Consider the following 18,636-nt stretch of genomic DNA (forward strand, 5'->3'; position numbering starts at 1 on the left):
AATGAAAAAATTCAATAGAGATTATCAGCAGCAGAACTGATCATGCAGGAGAAGGAAACTGTGATTGTGAAGATAGGTTATTTGAAAATACACAGTGAAAAGAAAAAAATAAATAGAAATGAAGAAAGCTTACAAGACTTATTGGATAGTATCAAAAGAACAAATGTTTGAGTCATTAACATTCAAGAAGGAAGACAGAGAGACAAAGGTGGTAGAAAGTTTATTTAAAGAACTAATACCAGAAAAATTCCAAATGCAGGAAAATAAAAATATCTAAATATAGGAAGGTCCAAGTTCTCCAGTCAGATTCAGTCCAAACAAGACTATATCAAGACATATTATAATCAAATTGAGAAAATTGAAAGGCAAAAAGTATACTAAAAGTAGCAAGAGAAAAGAAGCAAATCACATAAAAGGAGTGTTCCAATGTGGTTTGACAAATCCTGCAAGCCAGGAAAGATAAGATGATATATTCAAAGTGCTAAAGGAGAAAAATTCCTGAGCAAAAATATTCTACCTGGCAAAGCTGTCCTTCAGAAATGAAGAGATCAAGCTTTTTCCAGGCAAACAAAAGCTGAGGGAGTTTATCACCACCAGACCTGTCTTACTAGAAATGTTAAAGGAAGACCTGAAGAAGCAAAAAGACAAGGATGCTGATTGGTATCACCACTAAAACATATGAAAGCATAAAACTCACTGGTAAAAGTAAATACACTGTCAAATTCAGAATATTCTCACACTATAAAAGGTGTGTATAAATTACTTATATCTTTAGTATGAAGATTAAAAGAAAAAAACTTTTTAAAAAGCAATAACTACAATAACTTATTAAGGGATACACAATATAAAAATATAAATTGTAAAATCAAAAATCTAAAATGTGGGTTGGGAGTTAAAGTAAAAGTGTAGATTTTTAAATGCAATGAAAGTTAATTTATGATCAGCTTAAAATTGCCAATTATAATTTCAAGATGCTTTATGTAAGCCTCATGGTAACCACAAAGAAAAAAACCTAATAATAAATATGTGAAAGAAGAAAAGTAAGGAATCAAAGCATACCGCTACAGAAAATCACCTAATCACAAAGGAAGACAACAGGAGAGGAAGGTGGGAGCAAAGTATCTACAAAACAACCAGTAAACAATTTTTTAAATGGCAGTAGTAAGTCCTACGAATAATTAAATTCTCCAATCAAAGATACTGAGTAGCTGACCAGATTAAAAAAATAAGACCTAACAATATGCTGTCTACAAGAAACTCACTTCACCTTTAAGGGAACATATAAACTCAAAGTGAAGTAATGGAGAAAAGATGTTTCAGGCAAATGAAAACCAAGAGAGTAGGATAAGCTATACTTAAATCAGACAAAATAGACTTTAGAAAGTCATTATATATTAATAAAGGAAGCAATTCATCAATAGGCTGAAACAGTTGTAAATATATATGCACCCAACATTAAAGCACCCAAATATGTAAAGAAAATATAAATAGATTGGAAGGAGAGACTAACTATAACACAATAATTAGTAAGAAACTTTAACATATAACTTTCAGCAATGGACAGATTCTCCAAACAGAAAATAAATAAGGAAACATTGAACTTAAACTGCACTTTAGACCAAATAGACCTAACACATATACATAACATTCCATCCAACAGAAGTAGAATATGCATTCTTCTTAAGTGCATATGAAACATTCTCCAGGATATATTATATGTTAGCTCACAAAAGAAGACTTAAGAAATTTAAGGGCTGGGCACGGTGGCTCAAGCCTGTAATCCCAGCACTTTGGGAGGCCGAGGCGGGTGGATCACGAGGTCAAGAGATCGAGACCATCCTGGTCAACATGGTGAAACCCCATCTCTACTAATACAAAAAATTAGCTGGGCATGGTGGGGCGTGCCTGTAATCCCAGCTACTCAGGAGGCTGAGGCAGGAGAATTGCCTGAACCCAGGAGGCGGAGGTTGCGGTGAGCCGAGATTGCACCGTTGCACTCCAGCCTGGGTAACGAGTGAAACTCCATCTCAAAAAAAAAAAAAAAGAAATTTAAGATGATTGGAATCATATCAAGTATCTTTTCTGACTACAATGGTATGAAATTACAAATCAGTAACAGGAAGAATTTCAGAAAAATAAAAAATACAGTAGTCCCCCATTATCTGTGGGGACACATTCCACAATCACCAGTGGATGCCTGAAGCTGCAGATTTCCAAAATGCTAGTAACTCAAACTTTTCATCTGTTGATGCTGTCTCATAATTCCTGTAAAACTTTCTTCATTTTTAAAAATGATTTTCTTTTTTCTCTTGTCACTGTACGTTTTCAAATAACTTGTCTTCTGTTTTGTAGATTCTTTCTTTTGCTTGACTAATTCTGTTGCTGATGGTCTCTGATGCACTTTTCACTTTGCTCATTGTATTTTTCAATGAACTTTTATTATACGTATGTATGTACAGCAAAAAGTATATATAAGGTTTTCCAGAATAAGGTTCTGGAATTTATAAGTTAGGCACAAAAGAGATTAACAAAAATAACTATAATAAAATAGAGCAATTTTAACAATATATTGTAATAAAAGTTATGTGAATGTGGTTTCTCTTTTTCTCTCTCAAAATATCTCTGTATTTTCATACCATGGTTGACCACGGGAAACTGAAACTGTGGATGAGGCCTGATTACTATACTTGGAAATTTACAAATATGCTCCTAAACAAACAATAAGTCTAGAAGAAATTAATTGAAAGTAAAAGTACCTTGAAACAAATAAATATAGATAAATAATCTACCAAACCTTAGGAGATGTAACAAAAGCAATTCTAAGATTATAAGTTTATGGCAGTGAACATCTAAGGGAGAAAAGAAGAAAGACCTCAAAAAAAAAAAAAAAAAAAAAAAAGACCAATATGTGACACCTCAAGGAACTAGAAGAATAAGGATAAATTTAAGTTCAAAGTTAGTAGAGGGAAGAAGATAATTACCAGAGCAGAAATAACTGAAATAGAGCATAAAAGAATAGGAAAGATTAATGAAACCAGGAGTTGGTTTTTTGAAAAGAGAAATAAAACTGACAAAACTTTAGCTAAACGAAATTAGAGAGAAGACAAATAAATAGAATTAGAAATGGAAGAAGAGGCATTACAACTGATACCAAAGAAATTTAAAGAATCGTATCATACTACTATGAATAATTATATACCAATATATTGGATAATTTAGAAAAAATGGATAAATTCTTAGACACATACAACCTACCAAGACTAAATCATGAAGAAATAGAAAACCTGAACAAACTAATAATAAATAAGGAGATTGAATCACGATTAAAAAGTCTCTAATAAAAGAAAAGTCCAGGACCCAGTGGCTTTACCACTGAATATGTTTTTTAAGTGAAAACAAGTGTATTAGGAATGTAAAGGAATAAAGAATGGCTACTTCATGAGCAGAAGAGCCTTCACCACTGTATTCTATCAAACATTTAAAGAAAAACATACTAATCTTACTGAAACTCTCTCCCCAAAAATGAACAAAGCAGAATACTTCCAAACTCATTTTATGAGGCCAGCTCTACCCTGATACCAAAGCCAGAGAAGGAAATAAAATTTCAGGCCAATATTCCTGAGAACATGGATGCAAAAATTATCAATGAATACTAGCAACCCAAATTCTACAGCACATTAAAAGAATAATTTACTATGATCAAGTAGAATTCATCAGAGGGATATAAGAATGGTTCAACATTTGCAAATCTATAAATGTGACTCATCACATTAACAGAATGAAGGACTGAACTATATGATCATCTCGATAGATGCAGAGAAAGCATTTGACAAAATTCAACATCCTTTCATAAGAAAAAATTCTTAACAAATTAGGTATAAAAGGAGTGTACCTCAACACAACAAAGGTCATATTTGGCAAACCCACAGGTCATTCTCATACTCAATGGTGAAAAGTTGAAAGCTTTTTCTCTAAGATCAAAAGAAAGAAAATGATGCCCACTTATCACTGTTTCTGTTTGACATAGTACTGGATGTCCTACTCAGCGCAGTTAGCCAAGAGAAAGAAATGAAGCATATCTAATTGAAAAGAAAGAAGTTAATTTGTCCTTGTTTGCAGACAACATTATTTTATATATATAAAACCTTAAAGACTCTACCAAAAAAAAATGTTAAAACTAATACACAAGCTCAGTAAATTTGCAGGATACAAAATCAACATATGAAAATCAGTGGCATTTCTATACATGAACAACAAACTATCTAAAAAAAAGAAATCAAGAAAACAATTTTATTTACAATAGCTATTTAAAAAAACCCTTAGAAATAAATTTAACCAAGGAGATGAAAGTCCTGTACACTGAAAACTATAAAACACTGAACGAAATTGAAAAAGTCACAAATAAATGGAAAGATATCCCACGTTAATGGATTGGAAGAATTAATATTGTTAAAATGTTCATATTACCCAATGCAATCTACAGATTCAATACAATCTCTATCAAAATTCCAGTAACATTTTTCACAGAAATAGAAAAACAATCCTAAAATGCATATGGAACCACAAAACACCATGAATAGCCAAAGCACTATACAGCAAAAAGACAAAGCTGGAGGCATCACACTACCTGACTTCAAAATACAGTACAAAGCAATTGTAAGAAAAACAGCATAGAACTGGCATAAAAACATATGCATAGAGCAATGGAACAGAATAGAGTCCAGAAATCCATACATTTACAGTCAGTTTATTTTTGACAAAGATGCGAAGAACACACAATGGGGGAAGGATAGTCTCTTCAATAAGTAGTATTAGGGCAATGAGACATCCATATGCAGAATGAAATTATACCCTTGTCCTGTATGATATACAAAAATCAACCCAAAATGGATTAAAGACATAAACATAAGGTCTGAAAATGTAAAACTACCAGAAGAAAACATAGGGGAAAACTTCATGACGTTAGTCTCACCCATGATTTTTTGGATTTGACCCCAAAAGTACAGGCAACAAAAGCAGAAATACACAAATGAGATTTTATCAAACTAAAGGCTTTTGCACAGCAAAAGAAACAGCAGAGTGAACCGACAACCTGTGGAATCAGAAAAAGTATATGCAAACCAGACATCATGAAAGGGGTTAATATCCAAAACATAAAAATTTCAAATAACTCAATCAAGAAAACAACCCAATTAAAAGAGGGACAGAGAACTTGAGTAGAGATTTCTCAAAAGGAGACATACAAATGGCCAATATGTATAGGAAAAATGCTCAATATCGCTAATCATCAGAGAAATGTAGATTAAAACCAGAAGGAGATATCACCTCACACCTCTTATAATGGCTTTTATCAAAAATTATGAAAGTTAACAAGTGTTGGTGAAGATTTAGAGAAAAGGGAACTCCTGTACACTGTTGAGGGGAATGTACTAACTTACATTACTTATATGTATTTACATGTGGGTTAGGACATTCTCTCCAATGGTGGACAGGTGTTATGGAAAACAGTATGAACATTCCTCAAAAAATTAAAAATGAAACTACAATATCATCCAGCATTCCCACTACTGAGTATATATCCAAAAGAAATGAAATTAGTATGTCAAAGAGATATCTGCATTCCCTTATTCATTGCAGCACTATTTACAATAGCCAAGAGGTGGAAACAACCTAAGTATCTATCAGCACATGAACAGGTAAAACATGGTGTACATGCACAACTGAATACTATTCAGCCTTGAAAGAAAAGGAAATCTTGTCATCTGCAACAATATGCATGAACCGGAGGACATTATATTAGGTGAAATAAGCCAGGCACAGAAAGACAACTACTGTATGATCTCACTTACATATGGAATCTAAAAAAGTTGAACTCATAGAAGTGGAGAATAGAATGATGGTTACCAGTGGCTGGGAAGGTGGGGGAGTTAGGGAAATGTTGCTAAAGGATCCAAAATTTCAATTAGGAAGAATAAGTTCAAGAGTCCTATTTTTACAACATGGTAACTACAGTTACATTGTATTATTGAAAAGTCACCAAGAGAGGAGATTTTAATTGTTCTTATTATCAAATAAAGTATGTAATGTAATGCATATGTAAAGTAATTTTATTAACCATTCCATAATGCATATGTATTTTAAATCATGTTGTACAAAATAAACATATACTTTTTTGTCTTTTTTTTTCTTCGAGACAGAGTCTCGCTCTGTCACCCAGGCTGGAGTGCAGTGTCACAATCTTGACTCGCTGCAACTTCTGCCTCCCAGGTTCAAGTGATTCTTCCACCTCAGGCTCTCAAGTAGCTGGGACTACAGGTGTGTGCCACCACACCCTGCTAATTTTTGTATTTTTAGGAGAAATGGGTTTTCACTGTGTTGGCCAGGGTGGTCTGGAGCTCCTGATTTCAAGTGATCCACCTGCCTTGGCCTCCCAAAGTGCTGAGATCGTAGGCATGAGCCACAATTAACTTAAATATATAAATCAACAAAGTTGCTATATTTAGGGCTATCTAGCTGTTTACATGCTAATCAAATTTTAACTTGAAAGAATATCACTTTGGACAACAGAGTCTTTGTGTCAGAAAGCTTTCTTTTTTCTTTCTCTTTCTGTTTCCTGCTTAAACTGGCAAATTGCACTATGTTTATAATTTACTCTAATGCCTTTTGCCTTTCATATGATTCATTTCCATCTGGCGTTCTTTTCCCATTTCTTTCCTGAGACTTATGAAATATTTGTCCAGCTATTTCTAAAAACTGCCTTTACATGTACATAAGCCACTGCCCAGATGTGCACCTGCTTCTAGTAAGCCAGTGAATCAGGGCTCATTATGCAAATGAGCACAGCAGCATCCGACCCAGGACACAAATGTTCCATTTCTCTCGCAGGTGCTCACAGGTTCATTATTTCTCTTTTGTTCATATTTGGAGGGTGCCTGAATATTTATTTGAAATGTAATTCGTGGCTTATTGTCTACAGTAACAAAATATAAGAATAGAACTATGTACAGACTATGCTGTCTACAGAAGGTAAAAAAATATATTTTAATAAAAGTTTCAAAACCAAAATAATTCCATACAAACTCTGAAATCAGGGTGCATAGTTCCAATAATAAAATAGATTTTTAAAAATTTTGTGGAAACTTGTATTAACTCCAAAATGGATAATTGAGAGATGGAATTTTAGGAGTGCTTTTTAAAAGTACTTGAAAGTTCTTAGTGGAAAAGGATTCCCCAGGAATATTATATAATTTTCAAATATAAAACCATAAAATTTAATTTTAACATAGAAATAGAATGGCATCTTAACAAAAAGAAAGCAAATCTTTATCAAATTCAGTAGAGGTGTATTGAATACACATTTGGCTGAATGCTGAAAATGTTAAAATCAACAGTTGGTCCATGTGAATATCATGATATAGAAAGAACATGTAAAAACAAAAATAAATCTGAACTGTTATTAACTAAAGGTTAGTTGTTACACTTTTGTTATAATTTTAGAAATTGCATTTTAAAGCATAGAAACAGTTTTTTCAACATTAGCACCTGATAGATTGCTCCCATGATAATTATATTACACATTAGTGAAACTATAAATAGGCATTCATTTTCCACTGAGGCTAGAGGAGGAACAACTTCTTTTGTCTAGCTCCTGCCGTCTAGAATACAGATGATGTAACAATATAACCATTATTCAACTTTCCCCACCTCTCTAATTCTAAGGGACTCAGTTCCCCGCTCTTGAGCTCCTGGACTGGATGGTGATTATAAAATGATGCCAGGGATGCAGCCCCACAAGCTCTCTATCTACCTGGAAAAAAGATGCTTTCTAAATATTCTTTCAGAATATTTTCAGAAACAGTCTTGTTACTTTGGCTCTTGCTTATATTTTTATATCTACTATTTTCATAGACATTTGCTGCTTCACTCAATCACTTGAGAAAAAATTGTCCTTACTTTGGACTAGAATTTTTGCAACAGAACAATATGATTGACTTTTAGAATGACAAAATTGTTCCTGAATTTTTATCTGGCAGTCAGATTTCTGTCTGCCTCTCACTGGCAAGCATGACATTTCAGCAATTTCTCTAAAGAGGAATGATAGGAGGGTCTGTACAGCAGGCATCATGTAAGAAAGACTCATACTTCCATGATGTATTTGTTTGATTTATTCAGCAGACTTCAGCAAAGGAAAGTTGTGAAAGCAACCATTGGTTGTTGGTATGTCTGAAGATAATGGTATTGTGGTGTTATTATCTGCCAAGTATATATAATAAGGCTTGCTTTCATTTGCTCAGTCTTTGGATGTGTAATAGCTTTTATTCTATCTTGGTTGAACATCTTATGCAAGTACAAGATAAGGTAGTTCAAAATATCTTAACATGTAGCCTATATTTGCTAAAAGTCTATTTTCATTGCAATTTTACATATTATGATGATTACCAATATTTTAAAGAAAATATCCAGGTATTAAAAAACAAATCCAAGATCGCTAAGTGGACAAACATTTGATAAAGTTGAATATAGACAGTAGAATCCAGGTGGTAGATGCATGATACAAAGTTTAAAAAATCTTTTGAAAATTTACGAAATAAAAGGTTAGTGAAAATAATAAATCTAAATGACATACTTTACATTTACATTGCAAGTCAGGGTCTCTGGAGAGAAAGACTGAGATCTGCAAACAGGAAGTTTACAGGGAGTGCCCATATACAATACCTGTGAGGGATGGGGAAAGCAGGATTAGGCACAGGGAAAAGTTAAACTGTGGTGCATTTGCAAAAGCGGCCTCAGCTGATCCTAAGGGGATTCAGAAGCTGAGATGACTACTTAGAATATCAGTTGAAGCTGGGGGCGGTGGCTCATGCCTGTAATCCCAGCACTTTGGGAGGCTGAGTCGGGCAGATCACCTGAAGTTGGGAGTTCAAGACCAGCCTGACCAACATGGAGAAACCCTGTCTCTACTAAAAATACAAAAAATTAGCCAGGCATAGTGGCACATGCCTGTAATCCCAGCTGCTTGGGAGGCTGAGGCAGGAGAATTGCTTGAACCCAGGAGGTGGAGGTTGCAGTGAGCCTAGATTGTGCCATTGCACTCCAGACTGGACAATAAAAATGAAACTCCGTCTCAAAAAAAAAAACAAAAATTGGCTACCAGTTGAGTCAAGGGGCCAAGGCCTTTGCACCCCACTTCAAGCAGTTATCAGATGTAGTCTGCTCACAAGGGGGAGAATGTAATCTTGGGCAAGGCAGGTTCTTCAGTGAGAGGCAACTTACCTAAAAAGACTCAGCAATGAGTATCAGCATTCATCATTCCTGGCTGCAGGAAAAATGAGTGCTTCAATAGTGTACCACAGTGTCACTGCAACTTATGATATTTTTAATGATGTTAAAATAACTAGGTAGAAAGGTTACCTACATGATCATGTATCCATTGATCACAATGAGTTTATAGATACCAGAATTGAACAAGTAGCATTTAATTATTCAGCTAAAGCTGAAAGGTAACACCAGATTTTGCTAATACCCATGCTGAAGCCAGTTTAGTACCACCTATACACAATGGCATTTGAAAGATCAATGTTTTTTCAGAAAGTCAAACTGTAAATTATTTTGAAAAACAATGCAAATCAGTGCATGTTAAAATAACTTTATGTTAAGTGACTTGAATACTGCAGTGCCTCTTTATAGAAACATACGTCTATATTTCCTGTGTAAATCTCTATGTTATTTTTTCCATTTATAATTGAGTCACCTCAATTTATAGAAATTGAGGAGTTTGAGACTACCCCAGACAACACAGTGAAGCCTCATCTCATAAAAAAATAAATAAATAAAAATAAATTAGCTGGACATGGTGGTGCACACCTATAGTCCCAGTTATTCTGGAGGCAGAGGTGGAAAGATCTCTTAAGCATGGGAGTTCAAGGTTACAGTGAGCTGTGACTGCATCACTGCATTCTAGTGTGACTGACAGAGTGAGACCGTGTCTTGAAAAAGAAAGTATACTATTAAATATATGTATTTAGTATGATAACCACCATTTCTTTTATGCCCACTCAATATCAGAAATTGATCTTACGCTTTAAATAGATTACACCTATTTTACCCAAGAAATCTGCAAGATTAAGTACTACTATTCATTGAGACATATACGAAAATGAAGATTAAAGAGCTCTATAATTTTTCTACTTCTTTTTTCTTAAACACTCTATTGGTTGCGAAGCATGAACAGAGGTGAGAAACTTGGCCATCATTATTAGCTACATATTATGTGTGTGGGTAGAGGTCATAACGCATAACTCATCATTATGGCAATTATGTTTGGACTATAGTGGTCACAAAGATGATTTATTTTTCTTTCTTTTTAAAAGAAACTTCGATTTCAGGTTCAGGGGTACATGTGCATGTTTGTTATATAGATAAACTCATGTCATGGGGGTTTGTTGTACAGATTATTTCATCACCCAGGTATTAAGCCTAGTCCTCAATAGTTACTTTTTCTGATCCTTTCCCTCCTCCCACCCTCCACTCTCAAGTAGGCCTCAGTGTCTGTTGTTCCCTTCTTTATGTTCATGAGTTCTCATAATTAAACTCCCACTTATAAGTGAGAACATGTGGTATCTGGTTTTCTGTTACTGAATTACTTTGCTGAGGATAATGGCCTCCAGCCCCATCTATGTTGCTGCAAAAGATATGATCTCATTTCTTTTTTATGGCAGCATAGTATTCTATGGTGTGTATGTACCACATTTTCTTTATCTAGTCTGTCTTTGATGGGGATTTAGGTTGACTCCACATCTTTGCTATTGTGAATAGTGCTACAATGAACATGTGCATGCATGTGTCTTTATAGTAGAACAATTTATATTATTTTGGGTATATTTCTATTAAGGGGATTGCTGGGTCAAATGGTAGTTCTGTTTTTAGCTCTTTGAGTAATCACCATACAGCTTTCCACAGTGGAATTTACAATCCCACCAACAGTGTGTAAGTGTTTTCTTTTCTCCATAATCTTGCCAGCATCTGTTCTTTTTTTTTTTTTTTTTGACTTTTTCATAATAGCCATTCTGACTGGTGTGAGATGGTATCTCATTGTGGTTTTGATTTGCATTTCTGTAATGATAAGTGATATTGAGCTTATTTTCATATGCTTCTTGGCTACATGTATGTCTTCTTTTCAAAAGTATCTATTTATGTCCTTTGCACACTTTTTAATGGGTTTGTTTGTTTTTTCTGGTAAATATATTTAAATTTTTTATAGGTGCTTGATATTAGACCTTTGTCAGATGCATAGTTTACAAATATATTCTCTCATTCTGCAGATTGTCTCTTTACACAGTTGATAGTGGTTTTTTTTTGTTTGTTTTTGGGTTTTTTTTTTTTTTTGGTGTGCAGAAGCTCTTAAATTTAATGAGATCTCATTTGTCAAGTTTTTGCTTTTATTGTGACTGCTTTTGGCATCTTCGTTATGCAATCTTTGCCTATGCCTACGTCAAGAATGGTATTGCCTAGGTTGTGTCCCAGGGTTTTTATAGTTTTGGGTTTTACATGTAAGTTTTTAATCCACTTTGATTCCTTTTTACTGTGGTTAAGAAAATGTAACATGAGAGCTACTCTCTTAATAAAATTCTGGGTGTATATTACAGTATTGTTAAGTATAAGCATAATCCTATACAGCAGATGGTTAGGACCTTTACATCTTGCGTGAATGAGACTTTATGCCCATTGACCAGCAACTCCATATTTTCTCCACCTGCCTAGTCCCTGACAACCACCATTCTGCTTTCTGGGTTGATAAGTTTGAGTACTTTAGATATCTCATATAAATAGAATCATGAAGTATTTGTCTTTCTGCAACTGGCCTATTTCACATAGCACAATCTTTTCAAGATTCATTCATATTGTAGCATATGATAGGAAGTCTTAGCTTGTTTTAGGTGCTATAACAAAGTATTGTAAACTGAGTAATTTGTAAACAATGGAAATTTGTTGCTCACAGTTCTGGAAACTAGGAGGTCCAACCAACACACCAGCAGACTCAGTGTCCAGTGAGGGCTCACTCTGTGCTACAAAGATGGCACCTTCTAGCTGTGTCGTTACATTTGCATAAGTGGAAACAAGCTAACTCAGGCTTTTTTTATAAAGGCATGAAACCCATGCATGGGGGTAGATTCCTCATGACCTAATTATCTCCCAATGGCCCCACCTCTTAATACCACCACATTGGAAATTAGGTTTCAACATATGAATTTATGGAGAACACAAACATTCAGATGATAGCACAGGATTTTCTTCTTTTTATAAAGGGAAAAATATTCTATATTCTATGTATTGTCACTTTTTTCACCATTCATTTGTTGATAACTTAGGCTATTCCCACCTCTTGGAAATTGTAAACAATGCTGCAATGAACAGTGGAGTGTAGATGTCTCTTTGACATACTGATTTTATATTCTTTGAAGATATATCTGAAGTGGAATTGTTCAATCATATGATAATTCTATTTTTAATTTTTTAATAAGTCTCCATACTGTTTTTCATAATGGCTGTACAAATTTACATTCCCAGTAACGGTGTACAAGAGTTTTCTCTTCTTCACACCTTTTCCAGCACTTGTTTTCTTTCAACTTTTTCATAAAAGTCATCCTAAAAGTGTGAGGTGATATCTTATTGTGGCTTTTAATTTGTGTTTTCCTGATGATTAGTGATGCTGAGGATTGTTCCACATATCTGTTGTCTATTTATATGTCTTCTTTTAAAGAAATGTCTGTTCAAGTCCTTTGCACATTTTAAAATCCAGTTATTTGTTTTCTTGCTATTGAATTCTTTGTGTTCCTTATATATTTTAGATATTAATGCTTTATCAGATGTATGATTTCCAAATTTTTTTTCCTAATCTGTAGTTTGTCTTTTCACTCTGATAATTATTTCACAATCATAATGATTTTTTTAACCACAATTTTGTTGTGTCCACTTTAAAGTGGTTCAATGAATCCAGATATTGATTAAATAGCATCATTGCCAGAGGCCTACACATATAGCATAATGGTATTGCTGCAAGAAAAATCTCTAGGTTAAAGAAAATGGTAGTTTTCCTTTGCTGTGCACCAGAGTACATTTGGAGGTGCCATGGAGCTACAATTGTTAGTTCAAGAGCCACTGACAGAAAGTTCAAAAAATGTTGTGGTGATCTGTTTTTGGAAATTTTTTCTGTAATTATAGACAAGCAAAAAAGGAACATTACCCTTACATGTGGTATCTTAAAGTGGAAAGATTTATTTGTCAAACAACTGTATTAATATCGTTGCTAACAGTAGAAAAAGAACATATAGAATTCCCTGATAAGACAGTCTACTGGGGCTCTCATTAAAATTAATACATATTTCTTGAATACAAAAGCAGCCCTGGGCATCACTTTAATCACTGGGAGTGATGCAACTCAGAAGCCAGTGAATTCTGAAAGAGCACAGGTTTTTTCCTTAGCGACTGAGTCACTTCCTAACAGAACAGTCCAATTAAATGAGCTGATGTTCTGAATGTTACTTATGTCTGGAAATCAGGTTTTGGAAATAAGTTGAGGTGCATCACTAATGAACATCACCTGCTATACTGTGTGCCATGTAAGCTCTTTCTATCAGTGCTACTGACATCTTAAACCTGGGACATCACAGTACTGTGACAATCTGGAAATAGGATGCTAAAATTCCAGAGACTAAGTTAGCTGACATGCAGATAATTGCCAATTGAAATGTAGTCCTCATCTGTTGATAAAAAAAAAAAATTGCCTGAGGCATGGTGGAATTACCTCAGACCTTCTACCATCCTTTGAAAAGAAAACTAGATACATGTGCATTCCTCTCAATGTGAAAGTTATTTCTAATCTCAAACTTAGGTAAGAGAAATACTGTTTGAAATGAAGTTAATTGTGAAGCATGAAGATGAGAATTATCCTCCAATAGGGTAATTTGGCCATGATTTGGGACTGTAGAAAAATATAACGGGGAGCAGGCAGGAGCTGACAATAGCTACTTAGAATAATATTCGGATCGAAGCCTACTTTAAATGGGGGTAAACTCAGAGAACTGAGGATGGCTGGCTTTTAGCGGCCAGATGAAGGAAAAAGCAAAGGCTCATCACAGCCTTACCATAATTACAGGCAGAGACTGAAAGTCCAAAATGGTACATAAGTTAGCCTAAAGCTACCTGTTACACATCTGAGCAGTGATTACAGTAATCAAATTTTGTTTAAGATACCTCAGAGACAAGTAGCAATGGTAGAAATTCTGTAATGGAACCTGCTGATAGTGCTCATCACAGGGCTGGCCTGATAAATGCTGGGTTCCAATATGAAGTAATTTCCTTTTTACTGTTGAGGAAATATAATTAAAAACAAAATCTTCTCCCAACCCACAAAACTTCTCCATTAAGGTAGTAGAGAAAGTAAACAGTTTTATTATTGAATGAGCATTAAATGAGAATGTGATGCTTATCATAGGCAATCCACTAAGAGCTTGCAAAGAACTAGCAGAACAAAATATATAATATATAATCCTTTTATATTGTTGATATATATAACCCATCACACACATATGTGTTTTCTAGGTAAACATTCAATGGTCTTCAAGTAAGAGGACTATATAGCACCATTTGTCACACACGGTTCATCCTAGATTCATCTGGTAATTGGGGTGAGCATCTGTGTAAGCTGATTGACTTTATCTATAGGAAAAGCAAACTTCTTATATCTTTTTGACAGGAGGTAGATTTGTAACTTGGATCAAGGCACCATGGAACATTATCTCATATCCTCCCATAGAAACTGGTAGATTGGGGGTTGTGTTAGTTCCTTCTCATACTGCTATGAAGAAATATCCAAGATTGGATAATTTATAAAGAAAGAGGTTTGATGGACATACAGTTCCACAAGGCTGGGAAGCTCTCAGGAAACTTACAGTCATGGTGGAAGAGGAAGCAAAAACATCCTTCTTCACAAGGAGGCAGGAAAGAGCTCTGCTGAGCAAAGGGAAAAAAGCCCTTATAAAAACCATCAGATCTCATGAGAACTCACTATCACAAGAACAGCATAGAGGTAACTTCCCTAATGATTCAATTACTTCCCACAGGGTTTCTTCCATGATGTGGAGATTATGGGAACTAAAAATCAAGATGAAATTTGTGTAGGAACACAGCCAAACCATATGAGGGATGCTAACTCCCTTGATGTTTACATTTCCTTTTTTTTTTTTTTTTTGAGACTGAGTCTTACTCTATTGCCCGGGCTGGAGTCAGTAGTGCGATCTCAGTTCACTGCAACCTCCGCCTGCTGGGTTGCAGTGAACTGACAATCGCAGAATCAAGTGATTCTCCTGCCTCAGCCTTCTGAGTAGCTGGGATTACAGGTATCCACCACCACTCCCAGCCAATTTTTTTATTTTTAGTAGAAACGGTTTCACCATGTTCGCCAGGCTGGTCTCGAACTCCTGACCTCAAGTGATCTTCTGGCCTTGGCCTCCAAAAGTGTTGGGATTACAGTCCTGATCCACTGGGGCCCATGGATATTTACATTTCAAAGAGATAGCTCCCAGGTCTTTGACAAAAACATTCCTGAGGCATAAAGTTGACAAAAAGCCCATCTAGTTTTCAAAAATATTTATATTCACTTCAAAGAGAGGAGAAAGAACTTACAATTGCAAATTTTCTAAAATAAATGCCGTAAGAAAATGGGAAGAGGGTGGGTAAATTTCTTTCTTTTCTTTCTTTTCTTTCTGAAAGAAATAATTTCTTTTTATTAAATAAATACAGTTAGATAGAAGGAATAAGATCCAGTATTTGGTAGCACTACATGGTGACTATAGTTAACAAAAATTTCTTGTATATTTTAAAATAGCTAAAATAATGGAATTAGAATGTTCCTAACACAAAGAAGTGATAAACACTTGAGGTGATAGATACTTCAGTGACCCTAATTAGATCATTACACATTGCATGCCTATATCAAAACAGCACATGCACCCAACAAATACATACAACTATTATGTACCCATAATAACTAAAAATAAATTTTTAAAAAGTAAGGATTACTGCATAATTTAGGCATTCATTACATATTTGTCTTGCAAAAAAAGATTATAGATATATGACTTCTGGGGAAAATAAAAGCTTACAACCTCCTATACTGATACTCTGTGAAGCTGAGCTAGGAATTCTGGATATTATTAGTCACAGGATCCTAATGACATTGCTCAGAATTGAAGGTTCTTGCTCTATCCTTAAATATTCCCTTTATTTTTTAAAATAGGTTTTTATTTTGATATAATTTGAGCTTATAGCAAATTTGCAAGAATAGTACAGGGAACTCCTATATACCCTTTATCCAGATTTGCCAAGTTTATAGATATTTTTCTCTACTTGCTTTATAATTCTGTGGATACAATATATACATATATGTATGTAATTTCACAGTACAATGATTTAATTCTTCTCTAATTAGGAAACCTGCTTATGATGTGCTAACTTGCTTGTTCAGTGAAACTTAAAATCAGGCATTTTGAATTGTGGAGTGACTATGGAGCCTTCTGTCTTAAACAGAATTCCAGTATTTGGCTGTTTAATGTGTATTCCACAAGGAGGGGAATCAAAGTTGTGTCAGAGGCTGGGGTGGTGGTGGTGTCTGTGGAAGGTTGTTTTTCAGAGCCCTGTTCGCAATCCTCAGTCTTCAGACTTATCCTTGGGTTGGGGATTATTGGAAAGGACCTGTTGTGTAAATGTCCAGCAATTGTGATAAGACCCCAATGCAGCATGTAGAAATTACTGGTTCCTGGAGTGAAATATTAGTACAGGAATAATCTGCATTTATCAGCCAAAGTTCAGAGAAAAAAGAACTAATACCTTAAAATCTTAAGTGAAAAGGAATCTGACACAGAGAAGTAGGTGCTTACCAAATTATTAAAGACACTAGGGGAGTGGGTTTCAGACCCACTAGAATAATTCCCCAAACATCATAGAACTGACTTCCCAAGTGAGCTGTTATTTCTGGCACCATCAGATGCTAGGAAATCAGGAGGCTGCCTCTGGAACTATGGAGCTAAAGATCATATTACCATTGTGATCACTGGAAGATCAGGAAGCTATTGCTCCATCTCTTCACACACCAAGTCCATATGTGTCTGTCCCACGTGGTTTCCACATGTGTCCCACACTAGGGCTTCAGGGAATTTCAGGGCAGTATAGTAAGGCAGGTGTCAGGTCGTAGCAGCACAAATCTGTATGCTGAAGCAAAGGCTGGAATAAAAGTTGGGCCAAGAGGTCAGGTGGAGTACAAGAGGTATCCAGCACAGGAACTCACATCCTAGCTGCCCTCAAAGTCACTTCAGTGCTAAAGGCAGTCTTTCTCCTGGGATGCCTGCAGAGCTACTGGGAAAAGGTCTTTGGTATGGAGCAACCTAACTTTTCAAAACTTTTTAATATTAAGACGATTGATGTAAGAGTAAACTATGGATATTTCACTTATCCAGACCCCTTGACTTTTCCCTATGACCACCCCAAAACTGCCCTTTCAACAGTTTACCCCTTCTCAACAAATAGTACCGGCTTTTACTCAATTTCTCAGATCACACCTTGGAGCTTTGCTCGACCTCCCTGTGTTTCTCATATTCAATATCCAGTGCAGGAGCAATCTTGTCTGTTGCATTTTAACAATGTATTCCAAACCCGCCACTGCACTGCCTCCATCGCTACCATGCTAGCTCAGGCAGCACCTCCTCCCCTGTAGATTATCCCAGCCGCTTCCTAACTATTCTTTTGCCCTCTACAGACTGTTCTTTTCACAGTAGCCAGAGTGGCTACTTTAAAAAATGTTAAGCCATGTCATTTCTCTGGTCTCAACTGCTCCATGATTCCCATCAGATTTCAAATAAAACCCAAAGTCCTTTTTACGGTCTTGTTTCTACATGATCTGGCCCTATTTATGTCTGTGGCCTCATTTCCTACTACTCTACCTCTTGCTCTTACCTATACTAAGTCTCTACTTACTCTTACCTCCCTGATAGTCCTCAGATGTGCCAAGCACGTTTCTAACTCAGGCGTTTACATTTGCAATTTGCTTTTGGAGTTGAGAATTTCTCACACTCAGTTGAGATGTTACCTCCCAAGGAGACTTCTCAGAACTCCTTTTTAAAAACAGTCCCTCATCATACTGTATTCTCCCTCTCTCTCTTTTAAGAGACAGAGTCTTATTCTGTTGCCCAGGCTAGAGTACAGTGGCATGATCATAGCTCAGTGCAGCCTCAAACTCCTAGGCTGAAAAGATCCTCCTGCCTCAGCCTCTCAAGTAGCTGGGACTACAAGCTTATGCTACCATACCTGGCTAATTTCAAAATTTTTTGTAGAGATGGGGGGGTCTCATTACATCCCCAGGCTGGTCTCAAAATCCTGGCCTCAAGGTATCCTCCTGCCTCAGTCTCCTAAAGTGTTGGAATTACAGGTGTAAGTTTGTTAAATTTTTGTTCATAGAGCTAATTACCCAATGTGTGTGTGCACGTGCACATGTTTGTGTGTGTGTGCACGCATGCATGTGTGTGTGCATGTGTAAACTGCTTATTATCTATTTCGTTCACTAAAATATTTGCTACATGAGGG

Source organism: Aotus nancymaae, unplaced genomic scaffold (genome assembly GCF_030222135.1).
Source record: "Aotus nancymaae isolate 86718 unplaced genomic scaffold, 86718_ANA_hifiasm-v0.15.2.pri h1tg000006l, whole genome shotgun sequence".
Taxonomy (NCBI): Eukaryota; Metazoa; Chordata; class Mammalia; order Primates; family Aotidae; genus Aotus; species Aotus nancymaae.